Here is a 9,852-nt window from a genome sequence, read left to right as displayed (position 1 = left end):
GGCCGCTGTAGATGTTATGGGTGGAAGATGGCACAATGATGCCATCTGTTGGTAAATGTTCATTACTGCAACTCCAGTGTTTTACCGGTGTACTTGAGATACCCGGATGTATTGTAATATACTGAACAAGACTGGTTACTCGCATCAATGCCTCTGCCTCGTCATTTAACATTCAAACAGTAGGTGGCGGCAATAGTCCAACTCTGCCATAAAACCTTGAAGAAGAAGATCAGTAGAACTGTGCTGTGAAGACGATAGCTTTGGTGTCCGTTTCAAATGTATTACTACAGGTATGTAATAGCGCGTTTAAACTTTCTAATATCGAAAGAACATGTCATAACATGCTAGTTAACAAATCCGTCAAGGTATTATCACGCTTGGTGAAGGTTTTATGTGTTATGTTTGTGTCAAACCGAGTAAAGAACGTGATAAGTCACATCGCTGGAGACTGGGTTTCTGAGGGAATGAAACATTATTTAGTCAAGATAAATTCATAAAGAATCCATTTATTTGAGATTTCTGAATTGGTTTTACATGTTATTGTTTTTTTGGGTACATTGTTTTTAACGATAAAATGGCGGCGCCTCTCGGTCAGCGTCAACGGACTTCAGTGAGAACAGTGTCGGTGCAGAGAGAAAATGTCACGGTCGACCAACTGTTTTGAAGCTGAATGTAATGATTAGCAGTTTTCTACATGTGTAGTAATATTCAGACACATTCAGTTGTTTCTATCTTATCTACATTTGATACTATGGTGTGAATGGGAAATAATATTGTTTTTTGCGAGCGAAATCACATTTTATTGGTCATACGCGACAAATACTACGTGTAGACTTTACAGTGAAATGCCTACTTACGAGCCCATTACCAATAATGCATAGTTAAAATAATCAAAGACAAATATTTGATACATTCAAAAGTAAATAGTAGCACATAAAAAACAACGAGGCTATATACAAGGAGTACCAGTACCGAGTCAATGTTCAGGGGTAATTAAGGTAATATAGTATTAATCTGCAGTGTTAATTGAGGTAATACAGTATGTACATGTAGGTAGGGTGAAATGTGACTAGGTAATCAGGATATATAATAAACAGAGTAGCAGCAGCTTATGTGTGTTTGTGGCGTCAATATGCGTGTGTGTGTGTGTTGAGTGTCAGTGTAGTTTGTGTGGAGCAGGAAGTGTGCATAGAGTCAGTGCAAAACATTTTAGATAAATAATAAAAAGGGGTTCAATGTAAATAGTCCAGGTAGCCATTTTATTAACTGTTCAGCAGTCTTATGGCTTGGGTTACAAATTGTTCAGGAGCCTTTTGGTCCCAGACTTGGCGCTCCGGTACCGCTTGCCTTGTTGTAGTAGAGACAACAATCTATGACTTGGTTGGCTGGATTATTTGACAATTTTTAGGGCCATCCTCTGACACCGCCTGGTATAGAGGTCCTGGATGACAGGGAGTTCGGCTCCAGTGAATTACTGGGCCGTACGCACTACCCTCTGTAGCGCCTTGCACTCGAATGCCGATCAGTTGCCATACCAAGCGGTGATGCAGCCAGTCAAGATGCTCTCAATGGTGCAGCTGGATAACTTTTTGAGGATCTGAGTGCCCATGCCAAAACTTGTCAGCCTCCTGAGGGGGAAGAGGCGTTGTCATGCCCTCTTCACGACTGTTGGTGTGTTTGGACCATGATAGGTCCTTAGTGACGTGGACACTGAGGAACTTGAAGCTCTCGACCCGCTCCACTATACCCCCGTCAATGTGAATGGGGGGGCGTGTTCTGCCCTCCGTTTCCTGTAGTCCTCGATAAGCTCCTGAGTCTTGCCCATGTCGTCGGTGATCAGGCCTACCACCGTCAGCAAACTTAATGATGGTGTTGAAGTCGTGCGCAGCCACGTAGTCGTGGGTGAACAGGAAGTATAGGAGCATGCGCCCCTGAGAGGCCCCGTGTTAAAGGTCAGCGTGGAGGATGTGTTGTTGCCTACCCTCACCACCTGGGGGCGGCTCATCAGGAAGTCCAGGAGCCAGTTGCAGAGGGAGGTGTTCAGTCCCAGGGTCCTTAACTTAGTGATGAGCTTGGAGGGCACTATGGTGTTGAACGCTGAGCTGTAGTCAATGAACAACATTCTTACGTGGGTGTGCCTTTAGTCCAGATAGTGCAATAGAGATTACGTCATCTGTGGGGCTGTTCGGGCTGTAGACTAATTGGAGTGGGTTTCTGGGATGATGGTGTTGATGTGAGCCATGACCAACCTTTCAAAGCATTTCATGGCTGCAGATGTGAGTTCTACGGGGCAGTAGTCAATTAAACAGGTTACCTTGGTGTTCATGGGCACAGGGACTATGGTGGTCTGCTTGAAACATGCAGGTATACAGACTGGGTCAGGGAGAGGTTGAAAATGTCACTGAAGACACTTGCCAGCTGGACAGCACATGCTCAGAGTACGTGTCATGATAATCCGTCTGGCCCGGCAGCCTTGTGAATGTTAACTTGTTTAAAGGTCTGACTGTTTAAAGGCTACGGAGAGCGTGATCATACAGTCGTCCTGAACAGCTGGTGCTTTCACTCATGGTTCAGTGTTGGCTGCTTCGAAGCGAGCATATTTAAGGCATTTAGCTTATCTGGTAGGCTCGCGTCATTGGGCAGCTCTCGGCTGGGTTTCCCTTTGTAATCCATAATACTAGTGCCGAACCAAATGGAATTCAAGTAATTGAACCGACAAGTCAATTCGTTGTTTAATAACAACAAAAAACGGAATTAATCGCTCAACGCTAAATAATACAGTGAAGAGAAAAAAAAGGTTATTCAGGAAAATGGAACATAGTGCTGCCTAGAACAAACTGCAACCTTGTACTAAATGGTTTGGGAGTCATTTATGCATTCATGTGAATTTAAGTGCACGTACGTTGCATAATTTAAAGTGTGCACTTGTCTAATGTAAATGAATGAATGTTTTGTTGTCAATGATTAGTTACCTGATATATGGAAATTAGATAAATTAACAATAAAAATTGAATATATTTTTTGAGAATACAGAAAGTTCCAGAACTGTCAAGACAATAACTTTAGTGTCCGTTTCTCATTATTACTACAGGACGACAAGAATTAGGTCTGACGCCGGTAACATCAACAGTGAGGACAAACCCAGCCTGCCTCTCTCCTTCCACACTGAGTCCAAACCTACAGTCACTGGGTCCTGATTGTGACAGTGGAGCCCAGTTTGCACTGCAGGATCCAGAGATGGCATCAGTGAAGCTGGAAGACTGCAGTCAAACACTGGAGCTGAACGTCATCATTAAAGATGAAGAAGAGGAGGAGAAGATTGGGAAATCTGTTTCTCATGGTAAGAGCAGGTTCTATCTAAGTTCGTTGTTCGTTCCAACATCCCACTCTGCATGAAACTGTTTCAATGAGAAGGTAGATGTTATTTAATGCTACTGAGACTTGCATGGTTTGACACCAGTATTGCCACCATGTGTTTTATTCACTGGGCTATCTGGAGTGATCAGAGAGTAGACTAAAGAAGCGAAGTAGACAAACTGCCAGTGTTTTAAAGTTCTATGAACTGAGTCTGTGTAGTTACTAACCCTTATGATAGTCAGTGGAGGATGATATGGCTCATCATTTTGACAACTTTTCCCCCTTTTTAGTTCTTGACTTCTACCCAGTTTTAGAATAGTTTTAATCCCCTTTTGTAATTGTACAGCCTACGTATTATATTAATTCATATGTCTTATGGTACAGCCAGAAGAGGACTTGCCACCCCTCAGAGCCTGGTTCCTCTTTAGGTTTGTTTCCGAGGTTGCTACCTTTCTAGGGAGTTTTTCGTGGCCACTGTGCTTCTACATCTGCATTGCTTGCTCTTTTGGGGTTTTATGCTGGGTTTCTGTAAAGCACTTTGTGACAACTGCTGATGTAAAAATGGGCTTCGTAAAATACATTTGATTGACATGTATATCGCACCAACTGACTGGTTCTTCTGATGTTGTTCACACAGGAGACCATGTTGAGACATTCTCTACATCCAGAGAACAACAGCAGGAAGATCACAGAGCTCAGAGGTCTCACCACTGCCCACATTGTGAGGAGAGTTTCTCAATTCTATCAAAGCTAAAAAGACACCTAAAAATACACACAGGAGAGAAGCTTTACTCCTGCTCTGACTGTGGGAAGAGTTTCTCCCGATTGTATACCTTAAAAACACATGAGCGCATACATACAGGAGAGAAGCCTTTCTACTGCTCTGACTGTGGGGATAGTTTCTCTCAAAAGAGCAGCTTAAAAGCACACCAACAAATACATACAGGAGAGAAGCCTTACTCCTGCTCTGATTGTGGGAAGAGTTTCTCCCGATCGGAAACCTTAAAATCACATGAACGTATGCATACAGGAGAGAAGCCTTACTACTGCTCTGACTGTGGAAAAAGTTTCTCCCGATCTGATAATTTAAAATCACATGAACGTATACATACAGGAGAGAAGCCTTTCGTCTGCTCTGACTGTGTAAAATGCTTCAAAACATCAACTGAGCTAAAACTACATCATAGAGCACACACAGGAGAGAATCATTACTACTGTTCTGACTGTGTAAAATGCTTCAAAACATCAACTGAGCTAAAAGTTCATCAGAGATCACACACAGGAGAGAAGCCGTACTCCTGCTCTGACTGTGGGAGGAGTTTCTCTTACCAGAGCAACTTAAAAACACACCAACGTCTACATCAAGTAGAAAAGCCACATCAGTTCTCTAAGACCTGCTAAGATTAGTCACTCCATCACTTAATTCTCATCTCATAAAATAAGTTGTAACGTTGAATTGGATCAAATAAAGAAAGCGTAGAACACTATTGTAATCCTATTGTTTCTCACTGTGAGGGAACTGTGCAGAGGAACGGGAACGTTATAGAATGTTAGCCTCTCTTTACTGATCAGTGTGCACCTTGTCAGTTTTGATAGCTTCTACTGTAATGATATTGAGATGACCTTGGATTTGCCCTTAGTGTTGAATACCCTCTGTGAGGCTTCTCATTTAGAAAACAAACACTATAGTCTGCAAGTTGACTGGGTGGTACTGCTTCCCTCTCAGCCTGGTCTGACTCTGTCTGTGGGGAGAATCTCATCACGGAGGACTTTAGCATTTTAGCTAATTAGCAACTTTGCAACTACTTACTACTTTTTAGCTATTACTTAGCATGTTAGCTTAGCATGCAACTACTTAGCATGTTAGCTAACCCTTCCCCTAACCCCATTTAACCCTACCTTAAACCCCTAACCTAGCTAAAGTTAGCAACAACACATTGGAATCCATAACATATTACAAGTTCGTAACATATTGTATGAATAGCAATGCGTAACAGAACATACACATTTTAATTTGTAACATACGATATGTCCTACAAGTCGTATTATACTGAACAAAAATAGAAATGCAACAATTTCCAAGATTTTGCTGAGTTACAGTTCATATAAGGAAATCTGTCAATTGAAATAAATAAATTAGGCCCTGATCTATGGATTTCATATGACTGGCCAGGGGCGCAGCCATGGGTGGGCCTGGGAGGTCATAGGCCCACCCACTTGGCCCAGCCAATCAGAATGAGTTTTTCCCCACAAAAGGTCTTTATTACAGACAGAAATACTACTCAGCACCCCGCCCCCCTTCCCCTCAGACAATCCTGCAGGTGAAGTAGCCGGATGTGGAGGTCCTGGGCTGACGTGGTTACATGTGGTCTGCGGTTGTGAGGCCGGTTGGACGTACTGCCAAATTCTCTAAAACGACGTTGAAGGTGGCTTATGGTAGAGAAATAAATATTGAATTCTCTGGCAACAGCTCTGGTGGACATTCCTGCAGTCATCATGACAATTGCACACTCCCTCAAAACTTGAAACATCTGTGACATTGTGTTGTGTGGCCTTTTAATGTCCCCAGCACAAGGTGCACCTGTGTAATGATCATGCTGTTTAATCAGCTTCTTGATATACCACACCTGTCAGTTGGATGGATTATCTTGACAAAGGCTGAAATGCTCACTAAACAGGATGTAAACAAATTTGTGCACAACATTTGAGAGAAATAAGCTTTTTTCGCATATGGTACATTTCTGGGATTTTTTTATTTCAGCTCATGAAACAAAACTTTACATGTTGCGTTTATATTTTATTTCACTTTATATTATATGACATGTATTACATTGGTAGGCCAATGTAATGTAACATAACATACTAAATGGAGTGTCACTGATTTTTTTTTGTAACATAATACGTTTTGCTCTGAGACCAAGTTGTCCCTCTGCAGTATTCTGTTGGAATGAGCTAGTAGACACAACATGTATCAGACAGAGATGGTGTGATGATCAGTTTTCACCATTAGTTTGGGTGGATTATTTTAGCTATTACAGTTTTTTTTTCAATTGCTTAAGCACAATTTTGAAAACAGGGCCCGGTTTTTCAAACCCCTTCACACAATGAGCACAACACTACACCAAAGTAGCACAACACCTCAGATCATTTGCAAAATGGAACGCTGTTGTCAAAACTATACAATGTTTTCTAAAAACCTTATTGTGATGTCATAACATAAATCCCAACCATCATATGGTCTGATTCTGTTTGAATCAGTTAAACACTCCTGCGCTCAACCTTAAAACAGTTTTAGCATTTACACAGAGAATGTGTAAAAATTAATTCACCAACACCACATGACCCCCAATTGTGCAGACTAATGAAAATATGTATTTATTTTCATGTACTCAAGTCAGTCAATACTGAACATTTCAACAAAACATTTGCCAGTTTTCATACAGGATTACTGAACGTACCATTGCACTGTAAGCTTACAGTAATACTGTAACATAAATTACATATCCAGTTCAGTACCGAATAAAAAAAGAAAAATAAGCTAAACATCTCTCCGCCTAGCTGGATCTGGCCACAGGGCCTCGTCAACATCACAGGCTATATTTTCATTTGCAAGGCAACGTGGGAAGAATCTTTTGGAGTGATGAATCCACCCTTGTATGGATGCTGTTTCAATTTGATCACATGCTTCCACCATAGATTGAATGAGGGCCATCTGGACATAGGGCCGGAGATCATAAACCTTCCACCGCCATGCTGAGAAGAACTCCTCGATGGGGTTTAGGAAGGGGGGAGTATGGTGGAAGGTATTGAACTGTAAATTGTGGGTGTTGATGAAACCAGTTTTGGACCAGAGCAGAATGATGGAAAGCTACATTGTCCCAGACGACAACGTATTGCATCTGGTCCCTTTGGTTTGCTGCTCTGATAATATTGTGTAATCTGTCTAAAAATGTAAGAATGAGGTCAGTGTTTTTAAGGACCCAAGTTGGCATGGCGGTGGAGGACCCCATTATGTGAAATGGCAGCACAAAGGGTAATGTTACCCCCACGTTGCCCTGGTACATTGACAATAGCCAATGATGTTTCTTCCCCTTCTTCTCACTGTTGTCAGGTTAAATCCAGCCTCAATGTAGACAGTGGGGGGAAAAAAGTATTTAGTCAGCCACCAATTGTTCAAGTTCTCCCACTTAAAAATATGAGAGAGGCCTGTAATTTTCATCATAGGTACACGTCAACTATGACAGACAAAATGAGATTTTTTTTCTCTCCAGAAAATCACATTGTAGGATTTTTAATGAATTTATTTGCAAATTATGGTGGAAAATAAGTGTTTGGTCAATAACAAAAGTTTCTCAATACTTAGTTATACCCTTTGTTGGCAATGACACAGGTCAAACGTTTTCTGTCTTCACAAGGTTTTCACACACTTGCTGCTATTTTGTGATGTTTTGGGGGATGTCGCTGGGCAACACAGACTTTCAACTCCCTCCCAAAGATTTTCTATGGGGTTGAGATCTGGAGACTGGCTAGGCCACTCCAGGACCTTGAAATGCTTCTTACGAAGCCACTCCTTTGTTGCCCTGGCGGTGTGTTTGGGATCATTGTCATGCTGAAAGACCCAGCCACGTTTCATCTTCAATGCCCTTGCTGATGGAAGGTACCTATGATGAAAATTACAGGCCTCTCTCATCTTTTTAAGTGGGAGAACTTGCACAATTGGTGGCTGACTAAATACTTTTTCCCCCCCCACTGTATAAACTCATGCGGGACTTCCTCTGCATCCATTTGCAAAACTCTCTGAAATACAGCAAAAGTTCATTGTGTAGATCAATTTACTGTAGGTCTGCTATACAGTAAAATTACATGTACAGTAAAAAGGTTGTGTGTGCAGTACAGAATACTACAGTCAGTGAACAAAACGTACCACCACATATTCACGCCGCAGGCCTTTCACCCTGTCTGAATTTCTTTCAAATGGCACTTTTATACAGTTGTTTCATCAGAACTTGAAGTTTTTTAAGGATACGGGCTATTGTTGACAGAGAGACCTGTTGGACATTATTGAACATTCGGTGATCATTGACAATATGGGCTTGAATATCTCTAAGTCTGATTGCATTATTGGCCAAAACCAAGGTTTATGATCTCTCTCTCTCTCTCTTGCTTCTGTGTGAATATGGGGCCCCTCCCTCCTTGGTGTTCTCGACGTTCAATCCTATGTTGGCCAAACAAAATACATGTAGCTAACTGTAAAATGATAGAGGAATAGATACCAAAACTGTTGATAATAGTACATGCAATGGATTTTCTGTTGACAGAAGATACGTTTCTCACCTGTGCTCTTGACGAAATGTCCGAACTATTGATGCCACCGTGTACCTGCTGAGGTTAGACTGTACTCTCAGTCCAGCCCCCCTCAGTGTTAGTCCGTGGTTTATTACATGGGTCCACAATTGTAGCACGAATTTCGTTTAAATAGATTTGGTTGTCTTCTTCTTTGTGCATGTCCTACCCCTCCTCCAGGTCTTCCTCTGACACCGTCCATTGGTTTTGGAAGACAGGTGAACTTACCTGTTGCCTTTTTTATAGTGCTTAAACCTGATTGGTGTGTCTACAATTAAGCACCAGTGTGTGTGCACACCTGGTGGCTGTGTTTAACCAATTGGTTCATTTGAAAGCCTTTGCTTTGAAATTGCATAGGAAATGACATCATGATACATTTCTGTGTCTCAAATGCATACAAGTGTGTTTTAGTGTTTTGCAAAAAGTGTGAAGCTGACAATGTGCTTACAGTTGTGCAAATCTAGGCCTGTGTTTTGCTCCTTGAGTGTAAGGTTTTGCTAATTGTGGGAAAGTTTTAATTTTAGTGTGTAAACAATTGAAAAAAACTGTAAACAACTTTGTTTAATGATACACAGGCTATAAAAACGATGACATGTGTTTATTAAATAGTATTTTACAACTTGTTGTTTTAGTTACTGATAATTAATGTGTTTGGATAAAACTGCATTCAAGTGAACTTCATTGATCTGCCAATGAAAAATAAAAGTTTGTACATGAATTTGTACTGGTCACCCTTTCCTTCTCTTTTGTATTCAGTTCTTATTAGATCTGACAGTATGAATGGCTCTTATGGTTGTATTCAGTTCTTCCATATTAGATCTGACAGTATGAATGGTTCTTATGGTTGTATTCAGTTCTTCCATATTAGATCTGACAGTATGAATGGTTCTTATGGTTGTATTCAGTTCTTCCATATTAGATCTGACAGTATGAATGGTTCTTATGGTTGTATTCAGTTCTTCCATATTAGATCTGACAGTATGAATGGTTCTTATGGTTGTATTCAGTTCTTCCATATTAGATCTGACAGTATGAATGGTTCTTATGGTTGTATTCAGTTCTTCCATATTAGATCTGACAGTATGAATGGTTCTTATGATTGTATTCAGTTCTTCCATATTAGATCTGACAGTATGAATGGTTCTTATGGTT

The 9,852-nt window shown here is 41.0% G+C and overlaps 1 long non-coding RNA gene across 2 annotated transcripts; it reads left to right on the top strand.

The window, feature by feature from the left end:
* Positions 1–221: 221 nt before the first annotated feature.
* LOC311121776 lies at positions 222–9,418 on the top strand. 2 transcript variants are annotated; one of them, XR_014612351.1, is made up of 4 exons: positions 222–290; positions 3,092–3,340; positions 3,742–3,785; positions 3,995–9,418. It is a non-coding gene; the product is annotated as an uncharacterized lncRNA (long non-coding RNA). The 2 variants fall into 2 exon arrangements; XR_014612352.1 differs by lacking the exon at positions 222–290 and having other exon boundaries at positions 3,087–3,340.
* Positions 9,419–9,852: the final 434 nt, after the last annotated feature.

Source organism: Coregonus lavaretus (assembly GCF_964263955.1).
Source record: "Coregonus lavaretus genome assembly, contig: HAP1_SCAFFOLD_312, whole genome shotgun sequence".
In the NCBI taxonomy this organism is placed as follows: domain Eukaryota; kingdom Metazoa; phylum Chordata; class Actinopteri; order Salmoniformes; family Salmonidae; genus Coregonus; species Coregonus lavaretus.
This window is presented reverse-complemented; position numbering and strand designations above follow the sequence as displayed.